The following is a 20,448-nucleotide window of genomic DNA, read 5'->3' as shown; positions in this document are numbered from 1 at the left end:
TATAGTGATTGGTATGCCCATTGTGGACGACACCACGGTAGAATTGCCATGGCCGACCAAGAAGGAGGTGGCAAACGGTCATTGGGACCACATCACATTCCAAAGTGTCTTCATATGCACTGATTTTGAAGGATACTTGGACCGTATGCTCAACTCGTATATTGCCGGTGTCGCTTAGCCATTGAACCTTGTAGGGGTGCGGGTGCTTCCTCTTGACCAATTGAAGCTTGGAGCATAGTTCTTCGCTTGCCAAGTTGTGGCAACTACCTCCATCGATGATGACCTTGACGGAACTTCCATTGATGCCTGCCTTGGTGTGGAAGATATGGCATCGTTGGTCTTCTTCTTGTTGATGTTGAAGTGTCAAGACCTTGGAGACAACGAGAGCGAGGTTCGTATCTTCATCACAAAAGACTTGATCATCTTCATCCTTGTTCACGCACCGGTGCATGGCCACTTGCTCAATAGCTTCTATTTCATCTTCACTCATTGAGTCGTAGGTGCCATCGTCGTTGAGGAGCATGGTGCGCTTGTTGATGCATTGGAAGGACTTGTGGACTCGGCCGCCACATGTGAAGCACTTGAGTGAACTTGTCTTGACGGTCTCCTCGGTCGGAGTTGAGGAAGAAGCACGCGGCTTGTAGTTGCTTGTAGTAGGAGGAAGACGACTTGAACTTGACGAAGGATTCTTGTATGATGTCTTGTCGTCGTTTCTTGGAGAAGGCTTGGTTGACGTAGATGTTGGAGGAGTTGTTGAAGCTTGATTGTTGGAGAAGCCGTATGTCTTGGAGGAGTACTTGAAGTCATCTTGTACTTGACATTCCGCCTTGGTCGCTTGATGTACTAGCTCAATGAGGTTGGAATAGGGTTGGAAGTCGGCGATCTTCTTGATGGGGTGATTGAGTCCATTCAAGAATCGTGCCATTGTTTGCTCATCATCTTCCTTGACATTGGCTCGAATCATGGCTATTTCCATTTCCTTGTAGTATTCTTCAACACTCTTTGTTCCTTGCTTGAGGAGTTGTAGCTTCTTGAAGAGATCACGGTTGTAGTAGGTGGGCACAAATCGTGCTCTCATGACATCCTTCATTTGATCCCAAGTGGTGATTGGAGGGTCACCTCTTGCTTCTCGGCGCTCAAGGACTTGTTCCCACCATATGAGCACATAGTCTTGGAACTCAAGTGATGCCATTGCGATCTTCTTCTCTTCCTCATAGTTGTGCAAACGAAAGATTTTGTCGACCTTCAATGCCCATGAGAGATATTCTTCCGGATCATTGCTTCCATTGAACTTGGGCATTGTGAATTTGAGTTTTCCATATCGTTGCTCTTCATCTTGATAGCGGTTGCGATATCGCTCTTGCCTTGGAAAGTCCTCAAATGCTCGTTCCTCATGATGTCTATAACACCCACGATGCGGCTATATCTCCCACGTGTCGAAGCACGACTTAGAGGCATAACTGCATGGTGGTTTTGTCGCAAGAAGGTATCAGAGCATGGCATTATCAGAATTACGAAGGCACCTTCGCGAGCTTGATGCACTCACTACAGAGCATTTCATGATAAACTAAGCATACATCCATCAAGAAGACATGGCATAGAAGCTATACACGGCAAGAACAACATCATAGCATACACGGATCAACTACAACAACCTTGGCAAAATTGAATAACATGTAAACAATCTGCCAGGAAACATTTTGAAGCAAAAGTAGAGCACTAAAATGACATGCTAGACTACTCCATAATTGCAACCAGGGGCATGGATGGATAGATCATAACCATATGTTCAAAACATCCTTACTGAAGTATCTCAAAATATGCATGGATCTCTCTGTAGCATCATGTTTACATGGCATCAAAATAACAGCAGAACAGGGACTAAAATCAGCAATATCACGAAGCCTAGTTTGCATGCTTGTGCTAGTCACCACATTGATCACAAAAATACATGGTAAGCACCTCTGTAAAGATGACATGACATAGATCAAAACACATGTAGGGCTCAAGTACATATGATGCACACACAAATCATGGCAAAAATGACAAAAGTGCATGTTCTGATAAGAATCTGAAACTAACATTATGAAGCACTCTTCCAACAGCATTTCGGGCATCAAGATAGGCTTAAATGAAAATGATGCAATGAGATGAAATGATGTACTCGTCGAGACGAACAATTTGGTATGCTACACGCCAAAAACGGAGCCACAGGTGCAAAGTTGTGGTGCGACGAACATGCAACAAAATTTACTGACAGAAAAGACTTAGGGGATTTCGGGGGGAGAAGAAAGTCAACCTTCTTAGATCCGATCTGGATCCGGCTGCATGGAAGCCGAGGCGGCCGGAGGCTCGCCAGAGAGGACGGCTGGAGGAGGACGGAGAGGCTGCCGGGGCGAGGCGGCGGCCGGGACGGCGGGCGACGGCGTCGGTGCGCCGGGGCGGCCGCGGGACGACGGCGGAGGCGCGGGCGGGACGGCCGCGGCGGCGTGGGGCCGAGCGGAGGCGGCGGACATCAATCGGCGGCGGGGGCGGCGGCCGGGCGGCCGGACGGCGAGGCCGGGCGCGGCCGAGCGGCGCGGGCGGCCAGACGGCGAGGCGGCCGGCGGCGGCTGGCGGCGCGCGCGGGACGAGGCCGGGCGGGGTCCCGCGTGGGGCGGCGCTGCGGAGGCGGGCCGGGAGGGCCGGCTGCGGGCTCGGCGGGCTGGGGCGGCGCGCGGTGGCCGGGTGCCACGTGTCGCGCCCTGGTTCGCCGGGCGGCGGCGGCGCGGACGCGTCCGGCGCGGTCCGGACGTGTCCGGTGGCGCTAGGGAAGCGGAAGCTAGGGTTTGCCCGAAAATTTCGGGGATGGGCACATATTTGTAGGTAGAGGGAGCTAGGAGTGTCCAAATGAGGTGCGGTTTTCGCCCACACGATCGTGATCCAACGACGGAGAGCATGGAAGTGACTTAGATGGGTTATTGGGATGTTTTGGAGGGGTGTTGGGCTGCAACTCAAAAGAGGCCTTTGCGGTTATGCGGTTAACCGTTGGAGTACCAAACGAGTTCCAAATGACCCGAAACTTGACAGGCGGTCTACCGGTGCTATACCAGGGCCACTTGGCAAGGCTTGGTCCATTCCAAGAACGTTCAACACCCGCACACGAAAAGAGACAAGAGGGGTGCGCCGGTGCATGTGGGAGTGTCGGATTGCAAAACGGACAACGGGGAAAATGCTCGGATGCGTGAGACGAACACGTATGCAAAATGAGATGCACATGATGACATGATATGATATGCATGACATTATTAAAATGCAAAACAAAAGACAAAAACCCAACCATGGAGGGAATAACATATCACATAGCCGAAAATGGCAAGAGTTGGAGTTACAAAGATGGAAAGTTACATCCGGGGTGTTACAACACTCCACCACTACAAGAAGATCTCGTCCCGAGATCTAGGACTGAAAGAACTCCGGATATTCGGAACGGAGGTGATCCTCGCGCTCCCAGGTGGCTTCTCGGTCGGAATGGTGTGACCACTTCACTTTCAGGAATTTGATTGACTTGTTGCGAGTCTTGCACTCGGTTTCTTCAAGAATAGCAACGGGGTGCTCATGATAAGAGAGATCTTCTTGGAGGTCAATCTCTTCGAAGTTGATAGTGCGCTCAGGAGTCTTGAAGCACTTGCGAAGCTGTGACACGTGAAACACATCGTGCACGTTTGCGAAGTTGGATGGAAGCTCAAGTTGATAGGCGAGATCGCCTCTTTTGCTAATGATCTTGAAAGGACCCACGTATCTAGGGGCAAGCTTCCCTTTGATACTGAAGCGACGAGTGCCTTTCATTGGAGAGACGCGGAGGTAGACATGGTCTCCGATTTCAAAAGCCAAGTCACGGTGCTTGCTATCATAGTAACTCTTTTGGCGCGATTGCGCGGCTTTGAGATTCTCACGAATGACTTTGCACATTTCTTCGGCTTCTGTGATCAAGTCATTGCCAAGAAGTTGGCGTTCACCTGTCTCAGACCAATTGAGAGGAGTACGGCACTTTCTGCCATAGAGAATTTCGAATGGGGCCTTGCCCGAACTCGCTTGGAAGATGTTGTTATAGGAGAACTCGGCATATGGAAGACAATCTTCCCACTTCATACCGAAAGAGATGACACAAGCCCTAAGCATATCTTCAAGGATTTGATTGACTCGCTCGACTTGGCCACTTGTTTGAGGATGGAAAGCTGTGCTGAAACGAATGTTGGAGCCCATGGCCTTCTGAAAGGAGTCCCAGAACTTAGAAGTGAAGATGCTTCCATGATCTGAAGATATCAATTGTGGAATGCCGTGCAAGGAGACAATTCTGGAGGTGTATAGCTCTGCCAACTGAGCTGCTGTGATAGATTCTTTGATAGGAAGAAAATGAGCCACTTTGGTAAGCTTGTCAATGACAACGAATATAGCATCATTTCCACGCTTGGACTTAGGAAAACCAGTCACGAAGTCCATCTTGATATGGTCAAACTTCCATTCCGGAATAGCAAGAGGTTGGAGGAGACCAGTTGGTCGTTGGTGTTCTGCTTTCACCCTTTGGCAGACATCACATTCATTCATGAATTGAGCAATTTCTCGCTTCATTCGAGTCCACCAATACGACTGCTTGAGGTCATGGTACATCTTTGTACTTCCACGATGAATGGATAGGAGGGAATTGTGTGCCTCATTCATGATGACTTTTCTCAGATCACCTTTAGGAACCACAATTCAAACAAGTATGGTGAAAGTGCAAAAAATATCAGGTTGGACATGGCATAAACAGCATCACGAAGCAATGTTCAGAGCAAGTTATCAACATGCTATAGAAACTTATAATAGCAAAACAAGGCATGGCATGAATCTACTCAAAGCATAGATCAAAAGTCCCTTAGTGACCATGAGCCAAAAAGGACCCGAAGATATGATGGCACCCATGTAAACATAGCAAGTTTCGTTAACAGATTCAGCAAACAGAGCATCCGTTTCCGGTGATCTTCATATCGATTTCAACCGAAATCATCTCATCTTTCCAGCGGCATACTTGGTTTGCCAAGTTGATGCCTTGTTCATCCTTTTTCCTCCCGAAGCACGCATAAGCATTGCATATCACATCTCGCATATCATGACATGTATTGCATCATGTTGCTTGTGCATTGCACCGTGATTTATTGTGGTTCCTTTGCTTTTGTTCTTGCTTTGGGTAGAGCCGGGAGACGAGTACGTGCATGAGGAACCTGTTGAGAACGCTTACGAGGATCAAGCCTTCGACAACTCTGAGAACCTTGCAGGCAAGATGACCATACCTTTGATATCACTTCTATCTTTGTTTTGCTAGTTGCTCGTTCTATCGCTATGTTAGCTCTACCTGCCACTGTTTATCATGCCTCCTTATTGCCATGTCAAACCTCTAACCATCCTGTCCTAGCAAACCGTTGTTTGGCTATGTCACCGCTTTTGCTCAACCCCTCTTATAGCGTTGCTAGTTGCAGGTGAAGATGAAGTTTGTTCCTGGTCAGAACATGGATATTTTGGGATATCACAATATCTCCTATTTAATTAATGCACCTTATATACTTGGTAAAGGGTGGAAGGCTCGGCCTTATGCCTGGTGACTTGTTCCACTCTTGCCGCCCTAGTTTCCGTCATACCAGTGTTATGTTCCTTGATTTTGCGTTCCTTACATGGTTGGGTCATTTATGGGACCCCCTTGACAGTTCGCTTTGAATAAAACTCCTCCAGCAAGGCCCAAACTTGGTTTTACCATTTGCCACCTAAGCCTTTTTCCCTTGGGTTTTCGTGAGCCCGAGGGTCATCTTTATTTCCCCCCCGGACCAGTGCTCCTTCGAGTGTTGGCCCGAACTGAGCTGCCTGCGGGGCCACTTCGGGGAAACTCGAAGTCTGGTTTTACTCGTAGCTAGTCTCATCCGGTGTTGCCCTGAGAACGAGATATGTGCAGCTCCTATCGGGATTTGTCGGCGCATCAGGCGGCTTTGCTGGTCTTGTTTTACCATTGTCGAAATATCTTGCGAACCAGGATTCCGAGGCTGATCGGGTCTTCCCGGGAGAAGGTATATCCTTCGTTGACCGTGAGAGCTTGTGATGGGCTAAGTTGGGACACCCCTACAGGGTATTTTATCTTTCGAAAGTCATGCCCGCGGTTATGAGGCAGATGGGAATTTGTTAATGTCCGGTTGTAGATAACTTGACACTTGATTTCTTTAAAATGCATCAACAGCGTGTGTAGCTGTGATGGTCTCTTCTCGGCGGAGTCCGGGAAGTGAACACGGTTTGAGTTATGCTTGACATAAGTAGTTTCAGGATCACTTCTTGATCACTTCTAGCTTCTCGACCGTTGCGTTGCTTCTCTTCTCGCTCTCACTTGCGTATGTTAGCCACCATATATGCTTAGTGCTTGCTGCAGCTCCACCATATTACCCCTTTTCCTACCTATGAGCTTAAATAGTCTTGATCTCGCGGGTGCGAGATTGCTGAGTCCCCGTGGCTCACAGATTCTACCAAAACAGATGCAGGTGCCGAGGATACCAGCGCAGATGGCGCAACCGAGCTCAAGTGGGAGTTTGATGAGGCCCTTGGTCGTTACTATGTATCGTTTCCAGATGATCAGTAGAGGAGCCCAGTCGGGACGATCGGGGATCTAGCATTTGGGGTTGTCTTCTTTTCATTTGGATTTGACCGTAGCCGGTCTATGAGTGTATTTTGAATGATGTATGACCTTAATTATGTATTGTGTGAAGTGGCGATTGTAAGCTAACTCTCTTTATCCCATTCTTGTTCATTACATGGGATTGTGTGAAGATGACCCTTCTTGCGACAAAACCACCATGCGGTTATGCCTCTAAGTCGTGCTTCGACACGTGGGAGATATAGCCGCATCGTGGGTGTTATAATGTCGCTCTTGGTGTGGATGAGGGTCTTGAAGCACTTGTTCCACTTGGTGTCGCTCTTGTTGCACTTGAGGTTGATGTGGAGCTTGACGAACTTGGGGAGGAGCTTGAGAAACTTGACGGTGCACACATGGTTGATAGTTCCTCTCTTGTATTTCTTCTCGAAGGGCTTCCTCTTGATTCCGCTGTTCGCGATTGCGGTTGGCGATGGCTCGACTTGATTCTTGAAGGGCACGTTCTGCCTCAATAGCTTGTGCTTCTCGTTGTTGTTGTTGAAGACGTTGAGCCTCGGCGTCTTGTTTCTCTTGGTGTAGACGCGCTCGTTCTTCTTCTTCTTGACGACGAAGATGTTGTCGTTCTTGAGCTTGAGCAAAAGCGACTTGATTTGCTTGAGGACGAGGGACTTGTTCATCAACTTGCTCTTGGGAATGTTTGTCGTGTAGTGGATCTCGAGATGCATGATGGTCTTGACGCGCGGCTCGTCAAAGAATGGTCGATGATGGTGTACTTGAGCCGGAGGAGGTGTCGTCGGAGTGTCGACTTGAATGGCTCCGTCTTGAGTAGGAAGAAGTTGAAGGATGCCGGTTGACCAACAGAGCTCGGATCTCATCCATTCTTGCATCGTTCTCTTGCTTGTGCGCGTCGAGATTGTTGTCGAAGTAGTCACGTGTTCGTTGCTCGGAGAGTCGTAAGTCGGTGGCGAGGTTGTCATGCGGTCGTTAATGGCTTGTTGCTCTTGATGTAGAGCTCGTTGTGCACCAAAGAGGTGGCTCTTGGTGATGAAGGATGACATGTCATCGTCTTGCTCGATGAAGAGTGGGTTGGTAGAGGAGCTTGGCCTATCCATCATAAGAAAGTGGTGGTGAGAAGGAAAATGAGAGAACAAAACCAAAGTTACCTTTTCCGAAGATTGTGGATGTAACAAGTACGATCCCACGTGATGTTACAATAGGGGAATTGGTACCGGGAATTGTTTCTCACACCTACAAGTAAATGGTCTATGGAGGAGCTTGGTTAGGAAAGACACAAATAATTCAAGCAAATGTTAGTCGAGATGTTGATAAAGTTGAGAAGATTCACAAATGGCAAATAAGACAAATAGATTAACCTCCCAATATAACACGAGGAACACACACACGGAAGATAAATGGGATCCGCACAACCAAGGAATGAGCTCGAAGATATCGAAACACGGGAAAAGCTCTTGTCGTACGGATACTAGAGAGACGCTAGCTCGATTGCACTAATGGGCTAGATACGCTAGTGCACCAACCTAATAGAGAATCTACTCGTCTCACTATCCCAAGTATGCATATGTATGTGGTGACCAAGATGATGCACAAATGCGAAGGCTCGATGCTATTGCTTATAAGCTCTTTGCTTCTCTTATCTTTTGCTTAAAAGCTTTTTATCTCCTCTTTTTTTTCTTTTTTTTTCTTTTTCACTATGCCACGATGCTTGATATGCGAGCCACACAACGAGATAACAAGTAGTAGATGCACGGGATGGACGGAACACTAAATGGTGCACTAAGACGTGGCCCGACAATACTCAACAAGCTAGTCTCGATGGGTAAGCTACGCAAAATGGCTCAAAGCTATCAAGTTAATGGCAAGGGAGTACAAAGTGTCGTCGAGGTTTTTTTACCGTCCTTGCTTACGGTCGAAGATGATCTTGTCGAAGTCAAAGTGTTGTCCGAGTCAATGATTGGTGGCGATGATGTTACCAAGTTGCGCCTAAGTAGCCGAAACACCTTAGGACACAAGAGAAATCGCAACCGAACACTCAACAAACACGTGGAATGGTGCGGAAGAACACGAGGGATGGTGGTGAAACAAAAATAAGAAAAACAGAAAATGGCCGAAAGTTTCTGGATGGCCCGTGCGCACGGGGTAAGTGAGGCCCGTGTGCATGGGGTCCCGTGTGCACGGGGTCCCGATGGCCCGTGTGCACGGGGTCTCCCGAGAGCGGATGAACTTCTATGATTTCGTGGAGATTGCGAGTTTTTGGCCAAATTCCAGTGGGGGATGGGTGGGGATGATGGTGGAGGGGTAGATCCACTTGTCAAACACCAAATTCGTGGATCAAATCAACCAAATCTCACAAGATCAACAAATTGCAAGAAAAATTTTTGGGGGTTATTTTTGGTGGGGATTTTCGGATTAGGACAAAAAACAACAAAATCAAGCTAGAAAGTGGAAGGTAGGGACTCCAAGATGTGAATCAACCTGGCTCATGATACCATATGATGTAGGGTAGAACCCTAGGAAGGACCTTTTCACACTTGGAGGGGGAAAATGGAGAGAAATCACAAGAACACAAGGATGAACACAAAGGGACAATCACTCCAACAATTCCCAATTACACATCCACTAGAGTAACAACACAAGATCCACAAGTCTCAAACACAATCAAAGGAAAGATACAATGGCAAAGTTCATCCCAAATCCAAAGGAAGAGGGGTCTTGGTGGTAGTCTTCTCCCAATGGAGGTCTTGAAATCCTCAAGGATTCTTCCCTAATGGGGTCTTGATCCTCAAAGAGGGAAGGTAATGGAGCAAAGCTCACCAAGATATCATCCAATACTTTGCTAACCCTAAACATGGCTCTAGGTACGAAATATATAGGCTTGGGGTCGAAGGAGACGAAGGGAAGCCGAAGATCCAATCTCAGCCGGCCATCCTGGGAGGCCCGTGCGCACGGGGTAAGTTGGGCCCGTGCGCACGGGGGTCCTGTGGGCACAGTACAGGCCCGTGCGCATGGGGTGCTCCAGCGTCGGGTTCCTGTGTAGTCCGTTGGCACGGGGTCTCTGGGGCCCGTGCGCACGGGGTCACCTGGGACATGCTGTTTTGCGGCTGCTGCACTCCTTCTTGATCCTTATGGCCTTGTGGTGGTTCTCCTTCTCCTTGGGGATGCTCCTGAGCTCCTTGGTGATGTTCCACTTCATACCTAAGGATGCATAGCATATTTTGGTGAGGTAGTATACATGTTCCATTTGTGTCCATATGCAAGTATAGTAGGAAGGATTTCACCCCGGTTTCCAAAGCACGTGCTCTAGCTCTTGTCATGGGTCCTTGTGGGGGTGGATGTGTTGATGTAGAGTCCATGGGGATGATGGAAGGATGCTCCACATCACCTAGCCACTTCACTCAACTCCTGTCCGTCACCCAAGCTCCCGTCTGGCGACCTCCGGCCTTCTCCGGCATGAAGGGCAGCGGATTCGAGTTCTACACCTCCAGATCAATCGACCCTAAACTCATCCCACGCGCCCTCGAGGAGGAGATGGCCGTCCCACTGCTCCGCCTTTCTTGGGAGGAGGCCGACCAACGGCAGCGCTCAGACTCCTCTCATCAGGAATCCATTGCGTTCGCTGAATGGCGCATGGATCCGGCACTATGTGTGCCATCCCTACCTCTCCAGAGGCGGTGCGATTCGTCTGGCGTCCAAACGCGGTGGCAGAGCGATTCGTTTGGTGTCCGAACGCGGTGGCGGAGGCGCAACCCCTTCGTTGGTGCGCTGAGGTGATGGACGTACCATGGGCGTAGTCGGACGCAAACATGGCGCGTAATGCCCGCTATGCAAGGCAGCGGACGCGGGAGGCGACGCAGCCCTAGCGGTGGTGGGCGTTGGCGAGGCGGAGTTACATTCTCCGTGTCCCATACGATGCACCAGTCTGGACGCCGCAACCGCGTCATGGTGGATGTCGCCGGCTCATCCCAAAACGGATCCATCATCGATCTGACATCCACATGCACCGTCAGGGTTCCTAGCTCCGACGAGGAAGAGTAAGGCAGTGGAGACAGCGATGCCTTGACTCCCGTGAGCCGGCTCGTGTCCCATGTCCCACTCTACCTTGCTAACGAGCAGACCAACACTCTGGGGAGGGCCACCAGACATGGGCAGGGCAAAGCCGGACGAGCTCCTCTTAAAGATCAGTTTATGTTGCATGTAATATCATGGATTTGAGATTTCTAATTTAAGATATTCGGTTGTAGAGTGGTTTATTTGAGGCGTGAACAGTCACTATCCACATACGTGCCAGGTTTAAGGGATTGAATTTGTCAAATCCGGCTGTAGATGCACTTAGGCACCAGGCAGGAAGTTGATAGGACATGTTTGGTTCACCTCAGGTAATGTATCCGACCTTTTGTAATCAAAGTATATGCGTTCCATGAGTACATGCATTCCACGAACGGTTTTCTCCTCTTATCAATTTGTTTAGGACACTGATAAGTACCTGACGTCTCTGTTGGTGTAATATCTGCCTACCTTGTGTTTTGGAGATTGTTGACAAAAACATGCATGGACTGATTTGTTTGCTGGTGCATACAAAGAGAAAAAAATCCATACACAATCTAAGAAAATGTTGTCTCCGTGCCGAGTTCGAGGAACTTCACCGAAGTATATCTGCGTTGCATAGAAGAACGAGCCATATTTGTTGAAGTAACAGAGTCGAGAAGATTGATGTGAAGAAATCGACCCCTCGAAAGTTTACTGCTGAAGCAAAGCTTTTGATCGGTATCGTCGTCCGAAGAAATTGACTGCAGCGATGGAAGTCAAAGACAAAGTGAAGATGTAGTATTCATTTCGTTGTTCTTCTTTCATTCTTTTGAGTCATAGGACCTCCGTACTATTAAGAGGGGTATAGGTTCTCGATGCTTAGATCTATTGTTATGCTTAGCCATAACCTATGAAAGATGCGAGAGAAATCTCTTTGTGCTCCGAGCAAATACTTGCCAGCAAGAGTCTGTGATCTTCTTCACTGTGAGAGATTTGTCTCGGACCAAGAAGTTAGCATTTCTTGCTCCGCAAGAAATGTTACCGTTGTGCTCAAATCCGACAGTTGAACTCGTGTCTATCGGCCATTGGCTGAACCCGACGTCTATTTTGGTCTTTTCCCATCAGGGAAGGCTGCGGCTATAAATAGACACCCACTCCAACTCTGTCCGTTGGCTGCTTCGCGTGAGATTTTTGAAAAGATTAATTTGAGCAACCCCTCTCCGAGTGATTTGAGTTTAAGATCCACCGAGAGAAAAACCAAGAGCCCAAACTTAGACAATGGTTTATCATCACAATAGTTCCGAGTAAGAGTTCCTGTACCTATTACGCTTGAGAGCTACGCACTCTCTAGACGGATAGGTTTCGGCTTCGAGTGTTGAAGAGTTGTTGTCTTCACCGAGCCTGATCTTCAGCAACCAAGAGTGATTGTGGTTAGCGAAGGTCGACCAGGTCTGGAGATCGCCAACAAGGATCTACCATGAGTGAAATCAACCTGAGTCTGATCAACTCTGTGTTGAAGGAGAATAGAGTGAAGAGAGTTTATCTTCCGTGTTGAGTCACAACCCCTCCAACCAGACATAGCCCTTTGGCAGAAGGGTGAACTGGTCTACTAAATCTTTCTGTCGCCATCGAGCACCACTGATTTTATTTACTCTACTGCATTTGCTTCAGCAGTTCATATTCGTGCTTTGTGCCGATGGATTACTTGATCATTTTGTTCTGTTTGTTATCAACTTGTGCATCTGTGTTCACCCTGTTCATATTCATGCTTTACTTTCCACTGCTCATATACTCTTTGCATGCTTGCTTGTTATGTATTGTGATTGTTAAACTTGTGCCAAAACTCCACTTCAACTTAAAGAAATCAAAAACTGCACTTTTCTCACTTAGTGTCTAATCACCCCCCTCTAGACACCTCTTCTCGATCCTTTCAATTGGTATCAGAGCTTTGGTCTCCATTGCCTTGGTTTAAACATCATTGGAGGAAGATGGATGAGTCTACTTTGGGGAGTCTGAGACATAGAGTGCCTATACTTGATGGAGAGTACTTTCATGAGTGAAAAAATGAGATGCTTGTGATTTTCAATGAATATCATTTGAACAAGTACATTGCTAGCCCTTGTGCACCTCATGTTGATCCTATGCATCCTACCCTTGATGAGTCAATTGACATGATTCACAATCTTAGAACTGTTAATCTTATCACTAGAGGCTTGCCTAGAAACTTGATTGGAAGTTTGCCTACTCTTGAGTGTGCCTACACTATATGGAAATTTCTTGAGGAACATTTTCCAAATTATTCCCTGAAAAATCTAGATGAAATTCTCCATAAGTCTATTTCCTTGAGTAAGATGAATTCCAATGATCATATGTTTGGTGATTGTCTATTTGAGCTTACAAACCTTATGCGTGCCAAAGCAGATGTTGGAATTATTAGTGATATTATTTCCAAAGCTATCAAAATTCATAAAGAAGATCATTGTCAAACTAATGAATCACCCTCTCTAGGATTTGATCCACCAATTGACGATGTTGAACATGGATACTATGATGAGGATGATGGTAGTGACTTTGATCTTGATGATGCAATGAGACACTTTGGCCTTATGGCAAATCTTTGGGGATACATGGCAGGAGGAAATGAATGGGTTCTGGATAGTGGATGTACCGATCACATGACTGAAGATAAAGATATGTTTCGTGAGCTTGCTGAAAACGACTGCCATCGAAAGTATGTCACTTTCGGTGACAACTCAAAGGGTAAGGTGGTTGGCCTCGGTAAGGTGGCCATCTCACATGATAGCTCCATTCAAAATTTTATGCTCGTTGAATCTCTTGGCTACAATTTACTTTCAGTATCTAGACTTGCTGATTTCGGTTTCAATGTCCTATTCACTGAAGTAGATTGCCAAGTGTTTCATAGAGATAATCATAAAATGGTATTTACCGGTATACGTAGAGGTGATCTTTACATTGTTGATTTCACTAAAAAGTCTCAACCTAGAACTTGCTTTATTGCTAAATCCTCTAAAGGTTGGTTATGGCATAGACGATTGGGTCATGTGGGCATGCGAAACCTTGACAAGCTTATTAAAGGAAATCATATCCTTGGCGTTAACGATGTCATATTTGATAAGGATAGACTTTGTAGCGCTTGTCAAGCAGGTAAACAGGTCGAAGGAAGGCATCCCGTGAAGAACATCATGACCACAAGGAGGCCACTCGAGCTACTTCATATGGATCTCTTCGGTCCCAATGCCTACAAAAGTCTCGGTGGAAATTCTTTTGGTCTAGTTATAGTTGATGATTTTTCAAGATTTACGTGGGTGTTCTTTCTCGATGATAAATCGCAGGTCCAAAAGATCTTCAAAAACTTCGCTAGGAAGGCCAAAAATCAATTTGAAGTGAAGATCAAGAAGGTTCGCAGCGACAATGGAACGGAGTTCAAGAACGCAAATGTGGACACCTTTATTGACGAAGAAGGGATTTCACATGAGTTCTCGGCTACGTACACACCTCAACAAAATGGAGTTGTTGAGAGGAAGAACCAGACGCTCATCAAAATGGCGAGAACGATGCTTGATGAGTACAAGACACCGAAGCACTTTTGGGCGGAAGCGGTTGAGATAGCTTGTCACGCAACAAATCGCTTGTATCTTCACAAGCTACTCGGCAAGACGACATACGAGCTCCTCACCGGTAACAAACCTCAAGTTGGATACTTTTGAGTATTCGGCTCAAAGTGCTACATTATTGATAAGCATCGTCGTTCTAAATTTGCTCCTAAGTCTCATGAAGGTTTCCTACTTGGTTATGGCTCAAACTCTCACACTTACCGTGTCTACAACAATTTCACCCGAAAGGTTGAAGAGACGGTAGATGTGAAGTTTGATGAATCTAACGGCTCACAAGTAGAGCAATTGCCAATTGACGTAGGAGACAAAGACCCCTCGGAAGCAATCCAAGACTTGTCTATTGGAAAGATTCGTCCAACGGAGGTGAAGGAGAGTACCTCGTCCGTCCAAGTGGAAGCTTCTACCTCACGACAAGGTGAACCAAGAGTTGACACGGAAGCATCCACAAGTGGGACACACCAAGATGAAGAAAACGAGGAAGTACACCAAGATGAACGTCAACAACCTCCTTCTCCACCACAACAAGAGTACGACAACATCAACAATGAAGAAGGCCAACAAGAAGAACAAGATGAAGAAGATGTTCAACCAAGATCCAAGCAAAAGCTTTCACGAGTTCGAGCAAGAGTTGCTAAAGACCATCCTGTCGAACAAATCTACAATGATATCCAAACCGGGAGAATTACTCGCTCTAAAACTCGTTTAGCTAACTGTTGTGAACACTATTCATTTATCTCTAGCATTGAACCTATGAAGGTTGAAGAAGCTTTGGAAGATCCGGATTGGATAAACGCCATGCATGAAGAGCTACACAACTTTGAGAGAAATCAAGTTTGGACATTGGTTGAGAAGCCCGACAACAACCACAACATCATCGGTACCAAATGGGTGTTTCGCAACAAGCAAGATGAAGATGGACAAGTAGTTCGCAACAAAGCACGTCTCGTCGCCCAAGGCTACACTCAAGTCGAAGGTATGGACTATGGTGAGACATATGCCCCCGTTGCTAGACTTGTGTCCATTCACATCTTACTTGCCTATGCTAATCACCATGATATCACTTTGTACCAAATGGACATTAATAGTGCTTTTCTAAATGGTGAAATAGAGGAGGAAGTTTACATTAAGCAACCTCCCGGCTTTGTCAATCCTAAGAAACCTAATCATGTTTACAAACTTCACAAAGCTCTTTATGGTCTTAAACAAGCTCCTAGAGCATGGTATAAATGCTTGACCAAGTTCCTTATTGAAAAAGGCTTTGAGATTGGAAAAATTGATTCTACTCTTTTTACTAAAAGGGTTAATGGAAAACTATTTGTGTGCCAAATCTATGTTGATGATATTATATTTGGTTCAACTAACCCTCATTTTAGTGAGAAGTTTGGAAAGCTAATGTCGGAGAAGTTTGAGATGTCTATGATGAGTGAACTCAAATTCTTTCTTGGTTTGCAAATCAAGCAAACTAAGGAAGGTACCTTTGTCTCTCAAACAAAGTACACCAAGGACTTATTCAAGAAGTTCAATATGCAAGAATGCAAGGGTATGACTACACCCATGCCTACTAGTGGACATCTTGATTTAACCAAAGATGGTGAACCGGTTGATCAAAAGGTTTATCGCTCTATGATGTGTTCATTGTTATATCTATGTGCTTCTCGTCCCTATATTATGCTAAGTGTGTGCATGTGTGCACGATATCAAGCCGCTCCTAAAGAATGTCATCTTAAGGCCGTGAAAAGGATAGTGAGATACTTAATCCATACACCAAATTTTGGTATTTGGTATCCAAAGAGGGCCTCTTTTGATCTTGTTGGCTACTCCGACTCGGACTATGCCAGTGACAAGGTTGATAGAAAGTCCACTTTGGGTACCTGTCAATTTCTTGGTAGATCTCTTGTGTCTTGGTCTTCCAAGAAACAAAACTCGGTATCCTTATCCACCGCCAAAGCGGAATACATTGCCGCTAGTTCATGTTGTGCTCAATTACTTTGGATGAACCAAACTCTTAAAGATTATGGGATATATGTGAAACATGTTCCATTTCTTTGTTACAATGAAAGTGCTATCAAGATTTCTCACAATCCCGTGCAACACTCTTGAACTAAGCATATTGAAGTTCATCATCATTTCATTCGAGATCATGTTGCCAAAGGGGACATTAACTTAAACATGTTCGCACCGATAAGCAATTAGCGGATATTCACTAAACCACTTGATGAGAAAGTATTTTGCAGGTTAAGAGGTGAATTGAACATCATTGATGCTTCAAACTTGGAGTAGGAACTCCATTTGATACATGCAAGACATGAGCCTATGACTAATCCTTGATATTTCTCTTATGATGATAATCTTATGTCTTGGATATATTTGCGCCTTGCATGCTATCTAACCCGTGTAGGTACTTGGATGAATCTAAATCTATGAGATTGCAAATCACTCACATCTTGAGCAATCTCTACATCACCAAGTCTCCACACTATGGTGGTTTAAGACAAGAAAGCACGAAACCACTCAAACATATCCTTTGACAAATTTATTGTTGAAATTCATGATTGTCATACACAAGTGCTCTTCCTTGCAAAAAAAACTAACCCATGTAGGTAGATGAACTCAAATTCCAAAGTGGTGCTCCCAACTCTTGATGAGCTACATCAACCCTGAGCAACCCACATAAGTTCAACTACATGATCACAATCAACACCACCACCCAAGGTATGTTATTCCATCTAAGAGAAGCTTTACTCCAAGCCATGAGTCAAAGCAACTCGACAAGATGTGAATACATCAAGATGCTTAAACAAAAAATGGTAACCCCATTTTGAGCTTAAACGATGAGTATGACCCATGATCAAGTGATGTCACTTGACTCCTAAGTCAATATACTCTAACATAGGTGACTTTGTCACCGACCAATTCTAGATGAAGTTATCTTGTGTTCTTTTCTGTGCTCTTGCATTTGTCTCATGCATATTTCTTTCCCCTTTCAGAAAAAAACTTCATCTAGATTTCATTTCTGTTTCTCTTTGTTCTGCATTCCCTGCATCCAATTCATTGCAAATCTTTCAGTTAATTCCTTGCAAATCCTTGTAAGATCTTACTTGTCTAGAGAGCTAAGGTGACAAATGTTTCTCTGTGATGAACTCGGTCACATCGGTCTATTGTTTTCGGTCTAACCGAATCCGTTCGGTGCAACCCAAGCATAAAACTCGGAGTCACCGATTTCATATCAGGAAAGACATTTTGCCATTTGTTCCTGTATTACTTTTGAACCAGCTTCACTCAATGAATCTTGTCCTCTACCAGCATCACATTCAACTTGCTGCTTTGTTCTGTGACTCAAGGACCACACCCATTTGAAACAAAAATCCAGAAGAACCCTTCTTGGAAATTGATGTCAAAGGGGGAGAGAGAGATCACATCAAAGCTTCATCATACCTATAGGGGGAGAGAATACTCAAGGGAAGAGAGAGTAATCATCAAGGACCCCAGATGCTTGGTGTTCAAGAGGAGAGAAGTTACATGTCTTCAAGAGGGGAAAGACATGTTCATATTTGTTTGTCTGTTCGCATTAGCTCTATTTATTCTCCTTGAGCTCTGATTTTATGTTCCCTATTGAAAGTGCAACTATCCCTAGGTGGTTTTGGTAATTCCTAACAACATATAGCTCATTGAGCTAATACTATTCCAAGAAAAATATTTCAGGAAAAGCTCAATGAATGGCATGGCATGGATGAGGAAAGTGGATCCCTCAAAATACTAAGGATAAAAGGATTGGCTCAAGCTCAAAAGCTCAAGACTCTACATTTTATATTTTAGTGATCCAAGATCACATTGAGTCTATAGGAAAAGCCAATACTATCAAGGAGGGATGAGGTGTTGCTTAATGAGTTTCTTGCTTCAAGTTGCTTAGTGATATGCTCCAAAAACCCTCAACTACTTTCTCATATCCACATATGACCAAAACCTAAAGTCAAACTCGGCCCCACCGATTCTTTCTATCTGGCGCCACCGAGTTTAGATGTCATAGCCACTGCCACAAACCCTAAGCAAATTGGTCTCACCGATAGGGATCTCGGTCTCACCGAGATAGGATTGTCATCTCTTTGTTTCCCTTCGTAATGTTTCAGTCTAATCAAAATGAGCAATCGGTCCCACCGAGATTGCAATGTAAACTCTATATTTCCTTTTTGTAACATTTTGGTCTCACCGAAATGAGCGAATCGGTCCCACCGAGTTTACCTGACCAACTCTCTGGTTAGCTTATTACCAAAATCGGTCTTACCAAGTTTGTGTAATCGGTCTCACCGAGATTAAGTTATGCCCTAACCCTAACCATATCGGTCCTACCGAGTTGCATGTCGGTCCCACCGAAAACCCTAACGGTCACTAGGTTTACTGAATCGGTCTGACCGAGTTTGTTGATTCGGTCCCACCGAGATTGGTAAATTGTGTGTAACGGTTAGATTTTGTGTGGAGGCTATATATACCCCTCCACCTCCTCTTCATTCATGGAGAGAGCCATCAGAACAAACCTACACTTCCAACTTACCATTTCTGAGAGAGAACCACCTACTCATGTGTTGAGGCCAAGATATTCCATTCCTACCATATGAATCTTGATCTCTAGCCTTCCCCAAGTTGCTTTCCACTCAAATCTTCTTTCCACCAGATCCAAATCCTGTGAGAGAGAGTTGAGTGTTGGGGAGACTATCATTTGAAGCACAAGAGCAAGGAGTTCATCATCAACACACCATTTGTTACTTCTTGGAGAGTGGTGTCTCCTAGATTGGCTAGGTGTCACTTGGGAGCCTCCGACAAGATTGTGGAGTTGAACCAAGGAGTTTGTAAGGGCAAGGAGATCGCCTACTTCGTGAAGATCTACCGCTAGTGAGGCAAGTCCTTCGTGGGCGACGGCCATGGTGGGATAGACAAGGTTGCTTCTTCGTGGACCCTTCTTGGGTGGAGCCCTCCGTGGACTCGCGCAACCGTTACCCTTCGTGGGTTGAAGTCTCCATCAACGTGGATGTACGATAGCACCACCTATCGGAACCACGACAAAAACATCCGTGTCTCCAATTGCGTTTGAATTCTCCAAACCCTACCCTTTACATTCTTGCAAGTTGCATGCTTTACTTTCCGCTGCTCATATACTCTTTGCATGCTTGCTTGAATTGTGTGAAGATTGCTTGACTTGTGCTAAGATAGCTAAAATCTGCCAAAGACTAAAATTGGGAAAAGGTTAAGTTTTTAATTGGTCAAGTAGTCTAATCACCCCCCTCTAGACATACTTCAAGGTCCTACAAGTGGTATCAGAGCCTTGGTCTCCATTCGCTTTGATTTTCATAGCTTTTGGTGGTCATAGCCTTGGTTTCACAACCTAGGAGAGTATGGCGTCTAGCGAGGGAAATTATCACCGTAGAGGTCCTTACTTTGATGGCACTAATTTTGCTAGTTGGAAGCATAAGATGAAAATGCATATTCTCGGACATAACCCCGCCGTTTGGGCTATTGTGTGTATTGGCTTGCAAGGTGAATGCTTTGATGGGAGAGAACCGAACCGTGAAGCTAGCGCGGATGAATTGAAGATGCTGCAATACAACGCTCAAGCTTGTGATATCCTCTTCAACAGATTATGCCCCAAAGAATTCTACAAAATGAGCCGTCTTGAGAATGCAAAGGAAATTTGGGATACTTTGATTGATATGCACGAAGGTACCGACTCTATCAAGGAATCCAAGTTGGATGTGCTCCAAAGTCAACTTGACAAGTTCAAAATGAAGGATGGTGAAGGTGTCGCTGAAATGTACTCTAGGCTTGCTCTTATCACAAATGAGATTGCGGGCTTAGGAAGTGAAGAGATGACCGACAGATTCATCATCAAGAAGATCCTAAGAGCATTGGATGGAAAATATGATACCGTGTGCACATTGATCCAAATGATGCCCAACTACAAGAATCTCAAGCCAACGGAAGTCATTGGAAGAATTGTTGCTCATGAGATGTCACTCAAGGATAAGGAGGAACTTCACAACAAGTCAAGTGGTGCTTACAAAGCCTCATGTGAAGCCCCTACATCATCAAGTGAGAAACAAACCTTCAATGAAGAATTGAGCTTAATGG

The 20,448-nt window shown here is 45.6% G+C and overlaps 1 pseudogene; it reads left to right on the top strand.

Annotated features, from left to right (window-relative positions):
- The first annotated feature begins 2,328 nt into the window (after positions 1–2,328).
- Positions 2,329–20,448, top strand: part of LOC123078504 (uncharacterized) — a 39,032-nt pseudogene continuing 20,912 nt past the window's right edge.

Source organism: Triticum aestivum, chromosome 1B (genome assembly GCF_018294505.1).
Source record: "Triticum aestivum cultivar Chinese Spring chromosome 1B, IWGSC CS RefSeq v2.1, whole genome shotgun sequence".
NCBI classification, from domain to species: domain Eukaryota; kingdom Viridiplantae; phylum Streptophyta; class Magnoliopsida; order Poales; family Poaceae; genus Triticum; species Triticum aestivum.
This window is presented reverse-complemented; position numbering and strand designations above follow the sequence as displayed.